Genomic DNA, 22,587 nt, shown 5'->3' with positions numbered 1-22,587 from the left:
TGGTCTACAGTTTGCAAACTGTGTGATCCTGGAGTGCATTATACGTATCAGTTTGTCTCTTGATGAATGTATTAAAATACAATGGTGTAGAAGAAAATGGATGGCTGTTGTTCTACGAAATCATTATCCCATGACAGAATGAGAAGTATGGTTGAGAGTTAATGGCTCTCCCAGGCTGTCCAGCCATCATTATGTTACTGTGCAAGAAGCACTGAGTCCCATTTGAGTGTTGATGAGCTGTCTGGGACAGGATGCTTGTATCTGAGCAAGCAGTTTACTCTAACGGCATTGCATTAACCCCTTGCAGCTGGGGGCCTCTGAGTGCTTTAGACATCAGCTTTAGTGTCATGAAAGCATCCTGCTACTCTTCCAGTGGTGTCATTCGTTTCTTTATAGGCACTGAAAAGGTGACTGTCTGCAATAATTTAGGATTTTGCCACTGAAATAATTTAGCTTTCTGTCAGAAGAACAGAATAATTCCTTCAGTTAATTCATGTTTTCCCCTCCCTCTATATTACAGCTGAGAATATGCAACCATGGGCATTGCTAAAACAGTCCAAAGATGCAGTCTTGATTGTGCTATACATGTATGTTGTATTCAGAAATTGTATTATGTGTGAGTACAGATGTCTGCATATATGTACTGTTTTTGTGTGAATGACTGGTCCTGCGTTCATTTTAAATGAAGGGTAAAGAAAAATAGGAAGTATACTGCTGTAACTGCATTGAATATAATGTGTGAAAAACTGTAGGTGTGTACAGATTTCTATGTGCATATTCAAATATATGTGCATAATTTGTATGTGCATATACCATACACAGATGGTATGCACATTAGCATAACCCCCACCTATACCAGGCCTGCTCAGCTTTGGCCCTCCTGCAGATGTTGGCCTACAACTCCCATAATCCCTGGCTATTGGCCATTGTGGCTGGGGATTATGGGAGTTGTAGTCCAAAAACAGCTGGGGGGCCTAAGTTGAGCAGGCCTGACATATACTCTGCCACCCACCAGCGTCGCCCATGTTGGCTCTGCCCCTGCACCACCCACACTGGCTCCGCATACCACCTGCCCTGTCTGGCGTCCACCCAGTCCAAGCAACTACCAGCCACCTCTGGTCTCCAGCCTACTTTCTACCTCAGTTATAGCCTGGGTAAAAAAAAATCGGGCAACCCGGTGGAGCAGAGTCGGGATCAGGCCCAATCCTAGTGATCCACACGAGCAGCCCTACCCAGATAGTGCTATGCAAGTCCCGGTAGGGCTGCTCTTGTGCATGTCGTAACTGGTTAGTCACACACACACACTTGGCACTTACAGAATGAGGAAGCTCCTACTTATTCAACTGGCCTTCTACAGACCCAGCCACTTCCCTACTCTACTTGCAGTTCTCTTACTGCCTTCAGGAACCTAATTCAAAAAGGGCATTTCATTCAATGGGCTTGGGGTCACATTCTGACACAAACAAGTCTATTCTTGTTGCGTGTTCCACTCATACCTAATACTTCACTTCTTCTTTGTTATTCATCTAAAGCCTTCCTTGCTTTGTTAGAGGTTACCCTGTCATCCAATTGATCATCTGCTGACATGCTCACCATATACAGGCCTGCTCATGATTTTTCTCATGCGCTGCCCTAAATCTGAGCTCCACTCTCATCTTTTGACCTTTATTACCCTTTTTTTTTGCAGCACTACATGTTTTCTATATTGTACATCGACTATAAATACCAAAACAATTCCTGATCTTTTAAGCACCCGTATAATTGCCAGAGCACTCACAGTGCTATAGCTTTACATTTCCCATTACACACTTTCTCTTGGATGCACTGACCTTGAATTTTAATAATGTGTAAATTATATGCTTTTAACTTTTGACATTGTAACATTAAGATCTAAAATCTGGTATCTACTGGTTTAATATTGTGATACTTTTTAAACCTCCAATTTAATCATTAAATACCTATTACCACACATTATGCACTGTGCAGTCAATTCAAATATTTAATAATGGTATAAAACAATAAAATGATGGCTTATTTGAATGAAGCTGCTACACCCAGCAATGCTATTTTACATTCTAATCTTTCATTCCTCTTATTCCCTGGATCTTAGACAGAGGTAAGACAAACATATGTTTTCAACCAGATCTTTAAATTTTGATTATATATTTTATTACTGAAAATGATACATTCAAAATATGGTTTTGTGTTGATGTGCTATGCATGCTATGCCTATTAACAGGCGTTAGGTGAGCAAATCCATACAAGAATTGATCCTTTTTGTTATTCAAGTCCATATGTAGTCAGTCTTCTGTGCTTAATCCTCAACAACTCCACTTCTTCTTGGTGTATAAATTAAGTACATGAAGAAAATATGTCAGTTTGCAGGGAGAAGTATTCATAATTCTTTCCTTTTAAAAAAGAAACGACAACTCTGCATCTAATGGAATAGAACATTAGTTAAGTATTCAGGCAAAATATCAAGGACTGTCAGATATATTTTCCCCAACTGCAGATAGTACACACCAGAAAAATTATTTCCACCATCTTCGGCAACAACAATTCAATATTTGATTCACTTTCCCATTGTGAGAAATCCCTCTTTTCCTTTTGATATTATTCATTTTTCATGCTTTAAAGCCAGTGAAGTTTTACTACAAGCTCAACCTAAGCACAAACTCAATGACATTTGAATCTCACTCCATTCAGTCATGAGCCAGACATTTAAAAGCCACACTAGACTTATTATCAAATACATACTTGCAGATCAGAGTATAAGAAAGGGTTTTTTCCCCTGCCCTGTCTCTGTGTGTACATAGCAATAGCTAGCTAGCTTGTTGTGTATATTGAAAGAAGGATTATGATCTGAAATTATATGACAATTTAAATACTATATTTATTCCGTTTCTAAAGCATCCATGTAATGTGGTAGTATATGATTCAGTACAACACAGTGTATATAATAATATATATGATTCAGTACAATACATTGTCAAAACTCTATCCTGGAATGAATCATCTTTGGAACTAATTTTTCTGTCCTGACCTCACTGTCCTCAGCCTTCCATCAAGTCTCTGCAAATGGCCCCAGGAGAAATCTGCTGGATGGTGTTGATCAACAGTTGTAGCCTGGCTGAATTCTACATCTAATCCTCTGCAAGGGTTCATTCTGCAAGCAGGGCATGGACACAATAACTTCCCCATGCTGCTGCCCCCAGCAATTAGTATTTATGGAGTACTCAGACAGTGAGCATGTTCTTTCTGTAATCTTGGATATTTGTTTCTGTTTGCCTTGCACTGTCTTTGAACCTCTCCCATGTTCCTGCATCATTCCTTCTGTGGGCTCTCTGCATCTCTCTTTCTTGTCTGCTCTGGTGTTCCTGGACTCTTTCTTGCCTTGCTTCCGTTCAGGCCCTGATTCCATCAGGCCTTAAACCTGTAAAGATTTACCTCCCTATTCTAAACGTTGGTCATGTTCCCAGTTGGCTCCTGACCAGTGTACCCCCTAAGCCATGTGCATGTGCAGGCACTCACAAGTTTTTTGATGTCTGCTCAGTTAATTTTAGATCTTGCTCGGGTTGATAGGAACATAGGAAGCTGCCATATACTGGGTCAGACCATTGGTCTATCTAGCTCAGTATTGTCTCCACAAACTGGCAGCGGCTTCTCCAAGGTTGCAGGCAGGAATCTCTCTCAGCCCTAGCTTGGAGATGCCAGGGAGGGGACTTGGAACCTTCTGATCTTCCCAGAGTGGCTCCATCCCCCAAGGGGAATATATCACAGTGCTCACACTTCTAGTCTCCCATTCATATGCAACCAGGGTGGACCTAGCTTAGCTAAGGGGACAACCAGCTCTCCTCTGGTCAAACCAAGATCTGACTTGGTTTGCATTTGGATGGGAGATGATATGTGAGTGCAGTAAAGTATTCCCCTTGGGAACTGAACTGTAGCTTAGTAATAAGAGCATTTGCTTTGTGCGCAGTAGCTCTCAGATTCACTCCCTGATGGCCTCTCCAGGTGGGGTGGAAGAGACTCCTGCCTGAAACCTTGGAGAGCCACTGCCAGTCAGTGTAGGCAATACTGAGCTGGATGGATTAATGGTCTGTCTCAGCAGAAGGCAGCTTCTGGTGAAGGCCCCACATCAGGAAGTCCCCTCTCTGAATGCACATGCACACACACTGCCTTGATACTGCCGCCCAGAACAAAACTCATTCCACGTACAGATGAAAAAAAATTAGAGAGAACACTGCTCCCAACATCTTCCCAAATTACAAACTATCTCCACATTTTCTATAGTCAATAGACACTTTCCACAGATATCAACCCTCCCTGTTCCAAACCTAGCAAACATAGACCAGAAAGTGGGGAGTGGTGAGAGGAGAGAGAGGGGAAGAAAAGGAGGGAAAGGAAGGGAAAAGGAGGGGGAAAGGGAACTGTATCTTATCTGTTTTGCTTGGTGAACTATTATTTCAGATATTACAGAGAAGGAGAAGAGAAAATAGAGAGAATTTTTGTCATCAGTTAAAAACATATGATTTCTTATTAAGGTAACATGTTATTAAGAACTAGCAACATTCTCACCCAGTGGAGGGAATCTGTGTGTAATAGCTAGCTATACTGGTTACTGCTTCTTGGGGCTGTGAATTTGTTCTCAGAACCAATAGAATCTATGTCAAATGTAGCCCATTCATCTTGGGTTTATCCATTCTCAAAAGAAACAGGTTGGAATGGATGGTATGAACTGGGGGCCATTTGGAGACCTCCTGTTTGCTCCCATTCATCCTCTCCTTAAAAAAAGAAATCTATTGATCTATTGATTGATCGATCGATCTATCGATCCATCCATCTGTCTTTAAACTGTGCTTACTTTAACTGTTGCTTCACTGCTGCCCATGTCAGTGATGGTAGAAACTCCAAATCGCAGCTGCCTCATGCTGGACACTATTTTTTACCCGTCATAAGTCCTGCTGGATCAGGCTAAGGCCTGCCTAGTCTAGCATGCTGTTTCCCACAGTGGCACACTAGATACCTCTGGTAAGTCCACAAACAGGAGATGAGAGGATGTCCCCTAATCTGTAAACTGACTGTTTGTACAGCTCACACAATCACCCTGATTCAGTTTACAGTCTTATGCTCATGAGAAGTCCAATAGAAACAGAAACCCCTTGCCCACAAGGGCTCTTTCCAGCGGCATTGTTGTGGGGCCAGGGCCCCCCAATGTTTGGGGAGGCACCCCAGATCTCCCCACCTCACCACCACTTGCTGCTACCTTGATGCCCAGATTAGGGATGTGTGAACCAGCTCAACATCGAGCTGGTTCAACATTGAACTTGTCTGGCTTGGAGCCAGTTCGGCAGTTCTCGAATTGGGGGGGAAATTAACTTGGTTCCAGGGCCCACTCCAGCCTCACTATGCTCCTGGCGTCACTGTAGGGGCATTCAAGGAACAACCATGGCAGTCACATAGAGCAGGCTGCTAGGAAAAGGTCTAATGCTTCCTAGCCCTGGTTCTGCTAGCAACCACCTGCAAATAAAAATAATGCCAACTGCTGCTTCCACCTAGCCTTGAAAATTTACAATAATATCTCACCCACCCCTGAAATTTCTCCTGTTTTGTTTCTCTTGAATCTTCAAATTCTGTCAAAATTGCTTCTAGGAGAATTTCCAAATCAGCTCCACTATACAGTATATTCTATATCCCCACTATTCTTTCCAGCTTCCAAATACATTCAGTGCAAAGGAAATAAAAGATAGAGCATTTTCTCTTGTTTCAGATACTTACTGTGCAGCCTGATTGTTTCTATTATTAATAGAAAAACAGTGGGATAGATTTGACTTCTTGCGTAGCAAAAGACCAGCAACGACAGACATTGCATCTCAAAGAGTGCCACATTAAAGTGAAGTAAAGAGACATTATAGAGGGGAAATTGAAGGAAAGGAAATATTCTAACTGCAGCAATAGTACATCAACTGAATATGCAAATTGAAGAATTTCCCTTCCTCTACAGGTATAGAAGTATGCTACTACTCCCTATTATTTTCCAAATTCCTCAGGTTTATTATCAAACATACCATGCCTGTAGCCATGGGAACGTGATTAAAGTTGTATCCAGTTGGTGAGCCACAAAAAAGACTTTTCAACCCCACAGGATTCTGCACAGGTTATTTTATAGGTATTTTTGGATCTATGGTGCAACATTATCAACATATGAGCTACTATACAATTTTAATATAGATTTTTCCTTTAACAAATGCTAATTTGCTAGCATTTTGACAACCCTTTTGAGGTTAATATAATTCTTAAGAAAAAATATTCAGAATCCAACCTATTTTTAAGCTATATTCAAAGCATAATTTATTTTTGAAGGTTTTTATATTCTTTTAAGAATATACACTAGTAGAGCTGAACTGAAAATTCTCCTAGAAGCAATTTTGACAGAATTTGAAGATGCAAGAGAAACAAAACCAAAAGAAGGGAGAAATTTTAGAGGTGGGTAAGAAATCCTTTTGAGTTATAGAGCACATGCTATGAATCCATATACAGTTCAAGCGAAATTCCTAGTATCACCACTCAAAGGATCTCAGGTAAAAGTGATGAACGCTTCTTTGGCACGAGGTGCTATATAGCTTCTGTCACTTATGGTACAGATTTCCATGTGTGATGAATTCAAAGGCAGCTCCTTACATTTTTATCTTATTTGCATTCAGTTGTTTTCAATAATAAGAATGTAAGAAGAGCCCAGCTGCATCAAGCCAAGGCCTATCTGGTCCAGCCCTTTGCTTCCCACAGTGGCCAACCAGATGTCTCTGTGAAGCCCGAAGGTGAGATGAGACATACCCTGTTGCTGCCATTGAAACCTATATTCAGAGGCAGCGAGCTTCTGAATATCACCTTGAGGAATATCACCCCTGCTAACTGAGCAAAGAGGCACCTTTTTAAAGTGGTGATTTTCTTATATTTAGCCGGGGGAAAGCAACTGGACCTCTCCAACCCCAGCACAGCATCCCTCCAGTGGCTGTTGCTGGTGTCTACCTTAAGCTTATTTGTAGATTTTGAGCCCTTTGGGGTCAGGGGACCATCTTATTTATGTATTATTTATTTTTCTATGTAAACCGCTTTGAGAACTTTGTAGTAGTAGTAGTAGTAGTAATAGTAGTAGCAGCAGCAGCAGCACAGGCTAGAAGCCACTGATAGATTGTCCTCCATGAATTTCTTTCAAGCCATATAACTAATTGTATGATCCCAGGGAGCAGGGAGGGGTTCCCCTTAAGAGGAGGCAGGCAGGTCCTACCTGCCTCTCTTGTGAGCCTCCGCCTCATCGCAGAGCTGTACTCCTTAAAGTTCTACCGTGACAGCAGCAGCATGTGCTGCTGTCCCCTTTAAGGCACCCACCGCAGCGACAGGATGCTGCTCCCAGCATCCTTCATGCGGTGTCAGCAGACAAATGGTGCCAGTGCATGTATCGGTGCCATTTGCATGCTGACACCGTGCGAGTGCTGATGGGAACAGCATACCATCGCTGTGGCAGGCACCTTAAAGGAGACAGCAGCATGCACTGCTGCTGTCATGGTCGAACGTTATAGAGTACAGTGCCATGATGGGGTGGCAGAGGCTTCCAGGAGGGGCAGGTAGGACCTGCCTGCCTCCTCCTAAGGGGACCCCACGCCGAAACATTTCAGCTGCAGGGAGTGAAATCATTTTGGCGCCACTTCAAAGAGGTGCCGAAAGGATTTGGTCACATCTTCATCATTCTTTCTACATCATTTGGTGTATTGGCACCAGTGGCCAGCCAGTGGCCAACAGCTTTCTTTTGGATTCAGAGACCAGTGTGGATTCGGATCCAATCTTTTGGATTCGGAAACCAGTGTGAAATGCCAAAGAGGTTTTATTAGACAAGGATGAGTAATGTTTTAAAGAGGATTACAGAATAACAGATAAAGCATATGTCCCTGATCTGCTGTGATCTCTTTCATCGGACAGCCTGATTGGACGATGAAAATGACGTGGCCCCGATAATGCCAGCGGTTGCGCAGCACCTTTCTGGATCTAGGTCTACACTGAAGCTCCAGATGGCTAAGATGTCTGTGTGCCTTTCTTATACTTGTTACATCTTTCACAAGCAGCATCAAGAAAGGGCCTGTTGCCAACCCCACAATCATCTAGCCTGTGTGAAACTAAGGCACTCTGCTAGCAGCCAAATATATTCCACTCTCAGGCAACACACTTTCCCAAGCTTGGGCTTCAGGTGGGCAATTAACGCAGGTGTTTTAAGTAAACTTTCTCTAGGCCTCACTACACTAATTGGCATAGTAATATAAACTCACAATATGGCATAGGCGTGACTATGGGGGGGCAGGGGGGCACATGCCCCGGGCGCCACTTGGCAGGGGGCGCCAAAAAGTGCCCCCGTTGATTTGCCAAAAAAAATTTTTTTTGATTTTTTTTAAAAAAAATTTGCAGAGCAGTCCCCCAGTCCCAGCGCCCCCCCCCCATTGGCATTGCTCATCCAGCACTGGGCGCCGCGGTGTCTTCGTAGTCCAAGTCTCTGACTCTCACTCCCCAGCGCGCCCCGCCGCCCCGCCACCAGTCGCGCATGCGTCGAGAGGAGGACACGCACCAGAGCAAACTTCCTGAACAACTCCCTCTTCTGAACAACTTCCTGAACACCCGAATATAGACTATTCCTGCTGAATGCCAATGCTGATGAGGTTGAACCACACTCCGTCCCCCGCCTTCGGGAAGTACCGAAACATAAAGCGCTGCCAGAGGCGTATCCGGCAAGTTGCGCCGTACCCTGTGACCGGAAGTTCTGCTTGGCTCCTACCCAGTAGGGGGGTGGAGCCTGAAGAAGAACAAGCCACAGTCCTAGCCAAGGGTTTCTTCCCTTGGCGGGACAGCCCCGCTTTCTGTGCCCGCTGCGGATCAAGAAGAACGGATGGGAAAAAATGACACTGGCTCTGATTGCGAAGAACCAGTGGAGGTGGAGCCTGGACTCAGAAGTTCTCTGTGGTTTCCAAACACCTCCGGTTAAATGTTGGAGCTTCTGTTTCCTGCTGTGAGGATGAGCAAATGCGTGATTATGTGACCACCACAACAGAAGGCGATGCAGCGACTCTGCCAATCCGGGACTTGATCAACGTTTTGTGTTCCTCGGCTGGGGGACACACAAATCTGAGCGGTGTGTTGGGACTGCGGAGTGTAGTGGTGGACGCAAGGACTCCAAGGAGGACAAAAATGGTGTGTGTGTGATCTCTTATTCTCGTCCTCTCTGCCCAGCCTCGCTAGCTCCGTTCCGGGGAGCCGGCGGGAAAGCGGGGGGGGGGGTTCCTTGGGCTCAGGGGGCAGCAAGAGACAGCCGCAGCCGAGAACTGCCTTCCCCCCACCGCGCCCGAGCACCGGCTTCCCCTCCAGCTAGCACAGGCAGTGTCTGTCTAAGGGGCAAGTTTTCTTTCTTTTTTCGTGTGTGGGGCGCGCCGCCGCCGCATGGAGAAGCTGGGGTCTGTGGGGGTTGGGTCGGGAGCGCAGGGCAAGCTGTCTGTATTTTAAAGTCTTGGGAACAAACAACGTCCCCCTGCGAACCCAGCCCGAGAGCACTGCATAGACCGTGCCTGTTTGGTGTGCTCTCTCCAACCCCCGACCCATCTGGGAGATCTTGCTTGCTGCTGTTGCTGCTGCTGCTGCTGCTTAGCTGGTCAGCAGCCACCCTTTCATGCCAGCTGTGAGCACCATTTGTCCTCCTTGGACTTCATCCTGATCTCCTTTGTCCAACTCATTCCCTTAACTGGCACAGTTTTCCTCTTGCACCAGCTCAGTCGGGAAATGGAGTGGGGAGGGGGAGGGGCGGGCTGTTCTCCTCAGCTACATTCTGCCTGCTGCTGCCAGGGGAAGGGGAAGGGGGAAGTTTTCCAGTTGTATTTTTTGCCACCAGTTCCCCTTTTTGCTCATTCAAGTCCTTCCTCCCCTATAATCTAACCACGTTTTAACTGAAAAGGTTCAGGGAGGGGGAGATGGGGGGATGTGGAACCTTGGGTTCCACATCCCCCCATCTCTCCCTTCCTGGACTTTTTCACTATGTAATGCAAGCTAATTTAATTATATGTCATCATCAAAATGGATTAGCTGTTTCAGCCCATCAGGAAAGTCTAAACCTCCACCGATTTAATTAACCAGACTGAAAATCAGATGAACAGAGAATGTTTTAATGAAAGGTGGTATATAAATTTAACAATAAGTAAAACTATCATTAGGAGCAATTAGCGGTTACTTAAACATTGGTGCTGCCAAGCAATTTGTAAATAAAACTTGAAGCCCTTTGAAAATAAGCTGGAATTAATTGTAGGTTGGGCAGGGGTTAAAGTATATACTTCTAAACATTTATTGTTAAACTTATATACCACCTTTCATTAAAAACAACCCCAAAGTGGTTTGGTTTTAGTCATGGATTTTAATTTTAATTGCTCTTTTTGTCAATGTGATGAAGATTAGTTAAATCTGAGTGGTCTTAGGCAACCAATGTTGCATCTGAAATGCCATTTCATTTTTTATTGTCATAAATACTCTCCAACCAATTTAAATAGCAAAGGTGTATATTATCGCTTTATTCAATTGCAGGGAATCTCAAAAAAGCAGGATTTGCAACTAAGGCAGTGCATATCTTCTCTAAAATGGCCCTTTTATAGTTTTTCTAACTTTGAAATCGTAACATAAAACAAAGCATAAATGCTTTCCCCTCCATTTGAAACCTTTTCTGGTGTAAATAGCGCGCGGTTTTGGAAAAGGGGAGTCTTTCTTTAACAGCGGGAGAATAAGGAGCCTTTAGCACTATCACCCTAGTCCCTCAAATTACTTTGGAGTCCTTGGTTTTCGTTTTGTTAAAATACAGTCACTCACAAGGGAAAGTCAGGAACAGAACCAGGGCGTGAGGGAGGGGCATCATAATCATAATAATCATCATTGCATCATAATTCTGATGTTTGAGATACAAGCCAACTTCACAGGGTTGTTGTGGGGAAAAACCTAAGTATGTAGTGCATTTTGAAATTTTTGGTAATTTTTGTAATTTTTTAAATTTTTAAAATAAAAGTTTTCTGAAACATGTGTATCAGTCAGATGTATGTTGGGGGGCAGGGGGGGCAGGCGGGGGGCGCAATTTCAGTGCTTGCCCCGGGCGCCATTTTCCCTAGTTACGCCTCTGCAATATGGATACAGGAAGATGCAGATGGTTACATAGTTTTCAATACAAAACAAGAGAACAGGGTTATTGAAGTTCAGAGCTAAAGAAGCTTAGAATGAACCCTTTAGATACATGGATATACGCAGTGTATAGGAGTTTACATGTGCAGAGGGTAAAAGTAGATCACACCACTAGGCCTCCTCGCCCATATCTTCTGCAGTGCCACCACATTCGGTCACACTTTCTTGACACCATGCATACTTTTAACACCTCTGTCATGACCCCACCTTAGTCACTTTATTTCTAAACAAAAAATTGCAATGTTTCCTCATAAGGAAGGTGCTCCAGCCCCCTGATAATTTTGGTTGTCCTGTTCTGCACCTCTTACAGCTTGATAATCAGTTTCCTTCAGACAGTCTTGGAGGAAACTGGTTATTTTGGCCGATACATTTCCAGGCAAAATACAAGGTGATGTTTGTAACCTGTAAAGCCCTATACAGCTTGAGCCCTGGGTATTTAAGAGAACGTCTTCTTCGTCATGAACCCCACCGCCCACTGAAATTATCTGGAGAGGTCCGTCTGCATTTGCCACTGGCTCGTCTGGTGGCCACTCAGGGATGGGCCTTCTCTGCTGCTGCCTCAAGGTTTTGGAATGTACTCCCTAGTGAAATAAGAGCCTCACCATCTCTGACAGCTTTTAAAAGGTCTTTAAAGACACATCCGTTCACCCAGGCTTTTAATTAATATTATTTTAATGGTTTTAATGCTGTTTTAAAATATTCTTTTTAAAATTTTAAATTGTTGTAATGTTTTAAACTTTTTGTTCTTGTTTTAACTAATGTTTTACTTTCTGTTTTTATTTTGTTGTAAACTGCCCAGAGACATAAGTTTGGGGCGGTATAAAAATATGTTAAATAAATAAATATTTCATGGTACATGCAAAGTGCACACCGCTTATGCCACAAGGAGTGACTAAGCAGCCTCCTAACAAGGATGCCTTGCAATATGTATGTATTTATTTATTTATTTCAATTTTTATGCCGCCCTTCCAAAATGCCTCAGGGCTGTTTACAATTAAAACAAAATGATAAAATCAGTTAACAATTAAAACAAAAATTATAAAACAGTATTAAAAAAATTAACAATTAAAACATCATAAAATAGCAATTAAACAATCACAACAATTACCACAAGATCATTGGCTTTTCCCATTAAGTCTTTTAATAATGGACCTATTAATCGATGCTTTATATCCTGCTAAATTGGGCACTTGAATAAGATATGGGCCATAGTTTCAACCACCTGACCACAAGGGCATGATCTTGTGGTAATGCACTTATTAGATGACAAGGATACATCAACTTCTGTTGTATTAGCCAAGTTCTGTTATGTGGCTTCTAGATTACAGATCTCAAAGGAAAAGAGTTTATATGGTTCTTGGGATGTTATATATATGTACCTATATGTGGATTTTAGTGACCAACTGGTGTTTTATCTAAAGTTTCAGTTTTTATGGACAGTTTGTTCTCTATTTCTTTCTTGTTAACTGTTTTGTAATTTTTGGTCAAAGACTGTAAATAAAAATTCATTCATTCAATCAATCACACAATTAAAAAACCCTGAAAACCAGGTTACACATTAAAACCAATTACAACTATTTAAAAACCCTGGAAGGCTCTCCTCAAGGCCAGTAAAGAATTCAAATTATGGATTTCTGCAGGGAATACATTCCACAGCCCAGGAGCAGCTACAGAGAAGGCCCGGCTCTGAGTTACCACCAGACGAACTGGTGGTAACTGGAGACGGACCTCCTCAGATGACCTTAACGTGCGGTGGGGATCATGCAGAAGAAGGCACTCTCTAAAATAACTCGGACCTAAGCCATTCAGGGTTTTAAAGGTAATGACCAGAACTTTGTATTTTGCCCGGAAACATATCGGCAGCCAGTGTAACTGTTTCAAAACAGGCTTAATATGGTCTCTCTGGGTTGCCCCAGAGACCAATCTGGCTGCTGCATTCTGAACTAACTGAAGTTTCCAAACTATGTACAAAGGCAGCCCCACGTAGAGCGCATTGCAATAGTCAAGCTGGGAGGTTACCAGCTGATGCACCACTGTTTTGAGGTCATCCTCTCCGAGGAATGGATGCAGCTGTCAAATCAGCCGAAGCTGACAGAAAGCACTCCTGGCCATGGCCTCCACCTGAGAGACCAGGGTGAGGCCTGGGTCCAGGAGTACTCCCAAGCTTCTCACCTGCTCCTTCCGGGGGAATGTAACCCCATCCAGCACAGGAAGATCTAATTCACCCCTCAGATTCTGAGCCCCCACAATGAGCACCTCCATCTTGCTTGGATTCAGCTTCAATCACCACCATGAGTGAGCCTGGCCTATAACGCAAAGGGCAAAAACAGCTTAGCTCCAAACAGCATCCTGCCTAGAGCTGATGCTGTCCTTAGCCAGCCTAAGGTCAGGTAACGCATCACCAGCCCCAAGGTCTTATGCATCACCAGCCCCAAGCCGTACAGCTTTTTTGCTGGTGATGTTTCAGCAGATTAGAAGAGCCCCTTGCTGAGCTAGACACATTCCTCTCATACTGATCCAACCGATTGTTGCCAGATGGCCAAAGTCAAGTTGAGTCCTCACATTTGGAATTGCTCGCATGCTTTTGGATCCCAAACACAATGAACTGGCTTACAATCAGCAGCACAGAACTTGGCAAGATAAGGGCAAGCTTTAATTGAAGTATAACCCTTATAACCCTTATAAGTGAAGAATTACCAATGTCCAATATGCTGCACTTCCATGCTGGACATACTCAGCTCAGCTGCTGCAGAAGCAGCACCAATCTGAAAGGAATAAAGGGAGAAATCCCCCAAGGATTTCAGCCATCAATTCAGTCAAGTCTTTTCAGACCATAGCCCCAAACTGATACTGGGTAAGCAGCGACCCATGAAGGTATGCGAAAAGACACCCACTCACTGGACCTCCCAACCCAAGATAGAATTCCAGATCTGATACAGGACAAATGGCTGAGCCAGTTACCCACTGAAGCATAAAATTATGCCCCCTACCTCTCAGATCCATTTTTGAAAAACAGATCAATCACGACCGCAAGATCTCTCTCCTGGTCAGTCACCCAGACCCCATCAGTGTATATGTGAAGTCTGCGAGGTGTGTGTGTGTGTGCCCCAAAATGCATCACTTTACACTTCCTTACCCTGAACTGCATTTGCCATTTTGTCACCCACTGCCCCAGTCTGGAGAAATTACTTTGGAGCTTCTCACAATTTGTTTTGGATATCACTACCCTGAATACTTTCGTGTCATCTGCAAATTTGGCCACCTCGTTGATTATCCCAACTTCTAGATCATTTAAGAACAAATTAAAGAGCACTGGTCCCAGTACAAATCCCTAGTAGACCCCACTTCTTTCTTCCCTCCATTGTGAAAACTGTCCATTCATTCCTACCCTCTGTTTCCTGTCCTTCAACCAGTTACTAATCCACAATTGAACCTGTCCCCTTATTCCATGACTGATAAGTTTACTCAAGAGCATTTGATGGGGAACTTTGTCAAAAGCTTTTTGGAAGTCCAACTTTACTGTGTCAGTATACTATGTCAAACAGATCACCTTTATCCATTTGCCTATTGACACTCTCAAAGAACGCCAAAAGGTTAGTAAGGTAAAACATGCCCTTGCAGAAGCCATGCTGGTTCTTCTTCAGCAAGGCCTGTTCTTCTATAAGTTTAACATCTTTTCCTTTCCATTGCTTTCCATCAATTTACCCAGCACAGAAGTTAAGGTAACCGGCTTGTAGTTTCCCGGATACCCCCTGAATGCCTTTCTGAAATTCAGAGTTATATTAGCTACTTTCCAGTCATCTGGTACAGAGCTTGATCGTAGAGACAAGTTACTTATTTTTGGAAGGAGATCAGCAATTTCATATCTGAGTTCCTTCAGAACTCTTGGGTGGATGGCATCTGGTCCTGGTGATTTGTTAATTTTTAGTTTTTCAAGACAGTTTAGAACATCCTTTCTTGTCACCTCAAATTGGCCCAGTTCTTCACCCTCCAAGTCAGTTCCAGAACAGGTATATGGATGGTATCCTCCACCATGAAGACAGATGCAAAGAATTCATTCACCTTTTCTGCAGTCTCATCTTCCTTAATCGTCTCTTTTATGCCCTCATCATCTAAGGATCCAACTGTCTCCCTGGCAGGTTTTCTGCTTCTGATATATTTGAAGAAGTTTTTGTTATTCCCCTTGACACTTCTAGCGATATGCTCCTCAAAGTCTCTTTTTGCATCCCTTATTGCCTCCCACAAGAGGCAGGTGAAAATGGGGGGCCTGCTCCTCAATCAACACCCCCCCAACTGCAGGCCCACTCTTCAATTGACTCCCCACCTGCAACTGCAAGGAAACAAGCCCCAAAGAGGTCCTTATCCATCCAGGTAGAGAGGCAGGAAGGCAAGGAGTGCTCCAGTCAAAACACCAGGCAAAAGTGGAACCACTGCTTGACAAACATGCACTGTTTGCCAGGCACTGCCATCCACGCTGCTGCTGCAACAGATGCTCTACAACTGAGCTAAGCCCAATTCCTAGGAGGAGCCACTGAGAGAAATCTGCTCGGTCACGTCTCCAACCCTGGACAGCCAGGCTTTGAGGATGAGAACAGCCAACCCTGCTCTGCCCCACCCACAGTGCACCCAGCAGCCAATCAGGTAAACCCCATTGCCTTGTGCCTTATTTGAACGAGGCTGGGGCAATCAAGCCGCACCCAGGACAAGCCTGGGTGAACAGCTAGATTATTCTCAGTTTATGTGGTGCTTTATGTCTGTGCAGCGGCCATTTGCAAGCTGGTGCCACACAGGGGCAGCTGGGATATGCCCCACTGGTGCGCTGGCATGGCAGCAATGGCAGTGATCGGAGGAGCAGATATCTACCTGCTCTACTCTGCTGTAAAGGGGTTGTGTCAGCCATTGAATTTAAAGGGAGGTGCCGGTGATTTGGACAGCTGAATCTCATTTTGGCAAATCCCTAATAGAGGTTTGGGACAAAGGGCGGAGCAAGGTTGGAGTGTGCTCTGGGATAAAAAGCATTTCCCTGCCCCACCGCCCAGCCCAACTTCTCCCCTGTGAGGAGGAGAGAAAAGAGCACGTTATCATACAGCCCACACCCCCTTCCCTCAAGGCCCAGGAACATTAGTCCCGCCCCCACCGTCAATTATAGTTATTTCCCTTTTGGGACCCACGACCTGGCCATTTCTATGGCCAGGCTTTATAGCATGCTGCTGAGGAGATTCATTTACCACCCCATACCCAAGGTTTTTAGGAAGCAGCTGAAAACAATTTTGTTTGAGCATGCTTTTTATGGAATCACTCAATCTGCTGTGTTTTTTTCTATGCTTCTTCTGCTGCATTTGCTGTTATTTCCTATGGTTTTGTTTAGTGTCCTTACGAACACTGAAATATGCAGAATTATTTCTCTTGTTTATCTGGGGAATCTCATGCAAAGCAGTGGAAAGGAATGATCAGGTCAGGGTGATCTGCACAGCTCTTTTCTCACCCTCTCAAAAAATGTTATTCCAGCAGCACAGTAGGACTCTTTCGAAGCTGCTCATTAAGCTACCAGGTTTTTTCCTATTCAGTTTTTAATTTTGAGTGTGGATATCAGTTTGTCTTGGTTTATCTTCTTTTCATTTAATCTAAAAGTGACTCCAGCCCCCCAGTAGCCTGCAGGAGAGAGAAGAGGAGGGACAACATCTGCTCCTAGGCAGACCCCAGGGTGAGGGACTGGGTGCATTCCTCTCCTTCTGCCCCCCTGTTTGTTATCTGCCCCCCAGGACTGGATGCTGTGCTGAGGTGAGGCTTTGCAGGACTGGGGCCCGGGGCGGTGGTGACTTGGCAGTTTCCTGGATTCCATCTGCCTAGAGCTGCCTGCTCAGGGCTATATAGGGTGCTCCAGTGGCGGCGGGGCTGCCCCTGAAGGGCAACAACAAAGGGGGTCACCCCTTTGGGGGAGCCAATTCAGGGGACAATGAGGTTGAGGATCAGGCTTCCTGGCCCAAGTACCCACATGTGTGTGTGTGGGGCATTTAATAGTTTGGCTTGGGTTTTTAGTTGAGACCTGGGTGATATTCTTTTATAATGTGTCTGGGTTCGGCTGGAGATGGGGAAACAGGGGCTGTATCCACTAATTATGGGGTGGCAATTCCGGTGGTAGGGAACAGAATAAGTAGCATTGGCAGGTCAGCGGGTCATTACAGGGGAAGGGAGATCAGAAATCTAAAAAATCTAAAAGTTGTTCCCCCTTCCGGCTGCCCTGTTAGTTCTCTAACCTTGGGGAACAGTGCCAACCACCTTCGGAACCTCACCTTGCTCCTTTGTAATGCCAGGTCGGTCCAGAACAAATCATCAACCATTCATGATTTGATTCTGGATTCAGGAGCTGATCTGGTTTGTATTACGGAGACCTGGTTGCGGGAGGCTGGTGGCCAAGTTTGGTCCCAGCTTCGTCCTTCCGGGTACTCTGTTGAGGAGTGGGTGAGGGACCGCAGGCAGGGAGATGGAGTGGCTGTGGTCTATAAGAACATCTCCCTTACCATGATCCCTGTTTAGGTTTCAGATCATATAGAATGTGTGTATTTTAGTCTGGGGACCAGGGATAGATTGGGACTTCTGTTGGTGTAGCGATTGCCCCGCTGCTCAACAGAGTCCCTAACTGAGCTGACGGAATTGGTCCCGGGCTTGGTGTTGGAGTCCCCCAGGCTTATGGTGATGGGGGACTTCAATGTTCATTTCGGGACCAATTTACTCAGGAGTTCATAGCGGCCATGACGACTATGGGCCTATCACAAGTGGTCTCAGGACCGATTCATATTGCCAGTCACAAGCTTGATTTCGTCTTTCACTCTGATCAGGATTGTATTCCGTGAGTGGGGACTCCTGAGATTTCCCCATTGTCATGGATGTACCACCATCTGGTTAAGGTTGGACTCACAATCACTTCCCACCTTCTCAGGGCTGAAGGGCCTATTAGGATGGTCCGCCCAAGAAGGTTATTGGATCCAAAAGGATTCCAAAAGGCCTTTGCGGGGATTTAGTGTTGGCTCTGCCTATTGATACCCTGGTGGAGAACTGGAACAGCAAACTCACCAGGGCAGTAGACATGATTGCTCTTAAGTGTCCTCTCTGACCCGCTGCAAAATTGGTCCCTTGGTATATGGAAGAACTACAGGGGCTGAAAAGGCAACGTAGACGACTGAAGCGCAAGTGGAGAAAGACTCAACTAGAATATGATAGGTTGCAATATAGAGTACATTTGAAGATCTATGCTCAGGCAATATGTGTGGCAAAGAAGAGATTCTTTTCTGCCTATATTGCATCCACAAGTTCATGTCCAGCAGAGTTGTTTAGGGTTGTGAGAGGGCTAGTATGTGCCCCTCCTCCTTTGAATCAGAATCTGGAACCATCGATTACCTGCTGTGACGTGTTTAATGAATTCTTTGTGGGGAAAATTTCTCATATTCAGGCCGACTTAGACTCAGTCTCCACAACTACTTCAGTGTCTGACATGGAAGTGTCCAGTGACTCCTCTTGTGTGGTTAGGTTGGTTCCATTCTTGTTTGTGACTCCTCATGGACAAGCTGCTTGGAGCGGTGTGGCCTACTACCTGTTCTCTTGACCCTTGCTCGACATGGCTTATAATTTCTAGCAGGGGGATTATTATAGGAGGCCTGATAGAGATCATAAATGCTTCTCTGAGGGAGGGCAGGATGCCTCCTTGTCTTGAGGCAATTATTAGACCACTTCTAAAGAAGCCTGCCTTCGATCCTTCAGAGTTGGGTAACTACAGGCCTGTCTCCAACCTTCCATGGTTGAGCAAGGTAATTGAAAGGGACATGGCTTCCCCACTCCAGACCATCTTGGAGGAAACCAATTATCTAGACCCATTTTAGACTGGCTTTTGGGTGGGCTATGAGGTGGAGACTGCCTTGGTCAGCCTGATGGATGATCTCCAATTGGGAATTGACAGAGGAAGTGTGACTCTGTTGGTCCTTTTGGACCTCTCAGTGGCTTTCAATACTATCGACCATAGTATCCTTCTGGAGTGTCTAAGGGGGTTGGGAGTGGGGGGGGCACTCCTTTCCGGTGGTTCCGCCCCTGCCTTTCAGGTGTCCCTTGCAGACTGTTGTTTTTCAAAATCTGAACTTTCATATGGTGTCCCTCAGGGCTCCGTATTGTCTCCCATGTTGTTTACATCGGTCTACATGAAATCGCTGGGAGAGATCATCAGGAAATTTGGTGCAGGGTGCTATCAGTATGCTGATCACACCCAAATCTATTTCTCCATGTCAACCTCATTGGGAGAATGCATAACCTTCCTAAATGCCTGCCTGGAGGCAGTGATGGGCTGGATGAGGGATAACAAACTGAGACTGAATCTGGATAAGACAGAGGTACTTATTGTGCGGGGTCAAAACTCAGGAGATGAGTTTGATCCTCCTGTTCTGTATGGGGTCACACTTCCCCGGAAGGAACATGTGCACAGTCTGAGGGTGCTTCTGGATCCGAGCCTCTCCTTGGTGTCCTAGGTTGAGGCGGTGGCCAAATGTGCCTTTTATCAGCTTTGGCTGATATGCCAGCTGCATCCGTTTCTTGAGATAAATGACCTCAGGACAGTGGTACATATGCTGGTTACCTCCAGACTGGATTAGTGTAATGTGCTCTATGTGGGGCTGCCTTTGTATGTAGTCTGGAAACTACAGCTGGTTCAGAATGCAGCAGCCAGGTTGGTCTCTGGGTCATCTCAGAGAGGCCATATTACTCCTGTATTGAAAGAGCTACACTGGATGCCAATAAGTTTCCAGGCAAAATACAAGGTGCTGGTTATAACCTATCAAGCCCTGAACGGCTTGGGCCCTGGGTATTTAAGAGAACATCTTCTTCGTCATGAACCACACCGCCTATTGAGATAATCAGGAAAGGTTTGTCTGCAGTTGCCACTGGCTCGTCTGGTGGCTACTCAGGGACGGGCCTTCTCCATTGCTGCCCTGATGCTTTGGAACGCGCGCCTTGATGAAATAAGAGCTTCCCCATCTCTGACAATTTTTGAAAAATCTTTAAAGACACATTTGTTCACCCAGGCTTTTAATTAAACACTGTTTTAATAGTTCACTTTAAAAAAATTTTTAAGGTTTTACATTGTTGTAATGTTTTAGCTTTTTGCTGTCATGTATTTTAACCAATGTTTTAATTTATTTGTTGTCATTTATCTGTTTTAACTAATGTTTTAACTTTTCTGTTTTTGTTGTGAACCACCTAGAAACGTAGGTCTTGGGCGTTATAAAAATATGTTAAATAAATAAATAAATAAATGTGTCTCTTTGGTTTTCTTTGTCTTATCCCTCAATTTTGCAAGTGTCTTGCCAGAAGGGTTCAGAGGTCAGTGTGTGTGTGTGTGTGTGTGTGTGTGTGTGTGTGTGTACATGCAGTCATGTCTTTCTAGTTTAAATCAATAGGCTTAAAAGTGTTTAATGTTGACTTGGTGGCACCCCAAATGTATGAAATAGGCCTCACACAGCTACTATTTAGAAATCACCATTAGTTATTCTGCTTAGTAAGCCAATTGCATCTATTCTATTGATCAGTGTTATTCTTCTATCTCCCTCATATTGTTTCAAATGACAGTAAGATTTGCAGTTGTTTTCTCCTACAAGCTTGCCTGATGTATACTATAGATTTCAGTATTATATGATTCCTTAACCCATTTATCTCTTACAGGGATTCTAATGCAGTTGCATTACAACTTGATCTTCCTGTCTTGGGGAAGATACTCCCATCTACAGAATAACAATTTTCTCTGTGCAACCACCCACTTTTATTGCTAAATACTAGGGCTATGTGAAGCAGACCCATATGATTCAGGAATCACCTCAGCACTTTTGAGGAGACCCTACTTGACTTAGAAGCTTTGAAGGGGAGATACTGCTTTATTTCAGGTCAAACCATTTGACCTTATGAAGCCTCACTTCAGTGCTTCAGTCCCTTCCCATATCTCTCACCCCTAAAAATGCTTATAGGACCAGGCAGGGTGCAGTAGGTGGGATGTTAGTGTCTTGCCAGAAGAGCTCAGTCCCAATGGTGAGGGAGCAAGCATTATTTTCTGCAGTATTTAAAATGACCCGCCACCACCGTTTACCTTCTCTGGAGTCCTGGAAATGGCATGTATGCTCCTGGGAGTTGTAATCTTTTCTGAGGCTGTGGCCATCGCTACAGCTTCAGAAAAGAGTGACTACATTTCCCAGAAGCAGCAGCACCATTCCCAAGACTCCCGGGAAATAAAAGGGGCATTTAAAATGAAAACAGCAGAAGTTGCTGCCTGTTCCATTGCAGCTGAAAGCAAAGATATAGAAAAGTTGCCTGTCTTCTGTCCACAAGTGGTCCTGAAAGTATATGATATAATATAATTCAAATGTAGATTTAATGTGGGTTACCAACATTGAATGATTGTGTGGACCCATGCCAAAGTGGGAATCTTGGGTCATAAACCACCTTGCCATGGGTTCACACAATCACTTCAGTATTGGTAACTCACATTAAACCTAGATTCAAATGACTTTGTGAACAAGGACAGTTTGGGAGCCATTATCTCTCAAAGGCAGATTCATAGCTACTATAATCCAATCCAAGGCCATCAAAGGCTGCAATAAATATCACTGTATAAAGCAAATTGTCAGACATCCTCCAAAATACTCAGGATCTATCAACTCTAATTCTGTCTTCTGTGAACAGACTACTAGAGACAGCATGCTTGGTCCGCAACATTTACACCTTTTGAAAATCTATCAGCTGTGGTAGATGGCCCTAATGGGGAAGTGTGACCCACAGAACATGACTGCTGAGACAGCTTTATATTTGTTAATTCATGGTGTCAATAGAAGTGGCTTTCGTACTTTTTTCTTTCTTCTCTTTCCAATTAGACATTAGCCACAAAAGACAGATCAAACATTACATCAGCATGAACTGAATAGATCATCTTGGCAAGTGTGCACCACATATGTCTATATTCTCTCAAATCCAGAAACGATGGGGAGAAGAGAAAGTCCAAAACATTTATCTGCTTTTCTTCTGCATCCAAAAATCGTGACTACATTTTTTAATATGGAACATCGTGAATTCCAGCTTGCTGATACATTTGCTGCTCACAGTTAGTTCCCTGTCTCTACATATTAACACAAATCCTTCCCATCTGCTAGATAGAAAAAAATATTTGATAACATAGGGAAGGTGGGCTGTGTGAGTCAAAAATAATAATTCAGCATGTTGTTGTGTTGGTTTCTTAAAATACAACCAATAGATTTTATTAGGCCAACTCATTTATGGAAAGGTGGGGTGGGGAGAACATGTCTTCAAGTT

General features: G+C 44.2%; 1 long non-coding RNA gene across 4 annotated transcripts in view; it reads right to left on the bottom strand.

Annotated features, from left to right (window-relative positions):
- Positions 1–2,158: 2,158 nt before the first annotated feature.
- The window catches only part of LOC128327664 (uncharacterized), a 146,824-nt gene continuing 126,395 nt past the window's right edge, over positions 2,159–22,587 (bottom strand). For 3 of the 4 annotated variants that reach the window (XR_008308730.1, XR_008308726.1, XR_008308728.1), the window contains one exon: positions 2,159–2,437. This is a non-coding gene — a long non-coding RNA (uncharacterized LOC128327664). The remainder of the gene's footprint in view (positions 2,438–22,587) is intronic. The other variant, XR_008308729.1, reaches the window with a different exon arrangement.

Source organism: Hemicordylus capensis, chromosome 5, assembly GCF_027244095.1.
Source record: "Hemicordylus capensis ecotype Gifberg chromosome 5, rHemCap1.1.pri, whole genome shotgun sequence".
In the NCBI taxonomy this organism is placed as follows: Eukaryota; Metazoa; Chordata; class Lepidosauria; order Squamata; family Cordylidae; genus Hemicordylus; species Hemicordylus capensis.
Note: the sequence above shows the minus strand (reverse complement) of the source record. Positions and strands in the feature narration are given on the sequence as shown.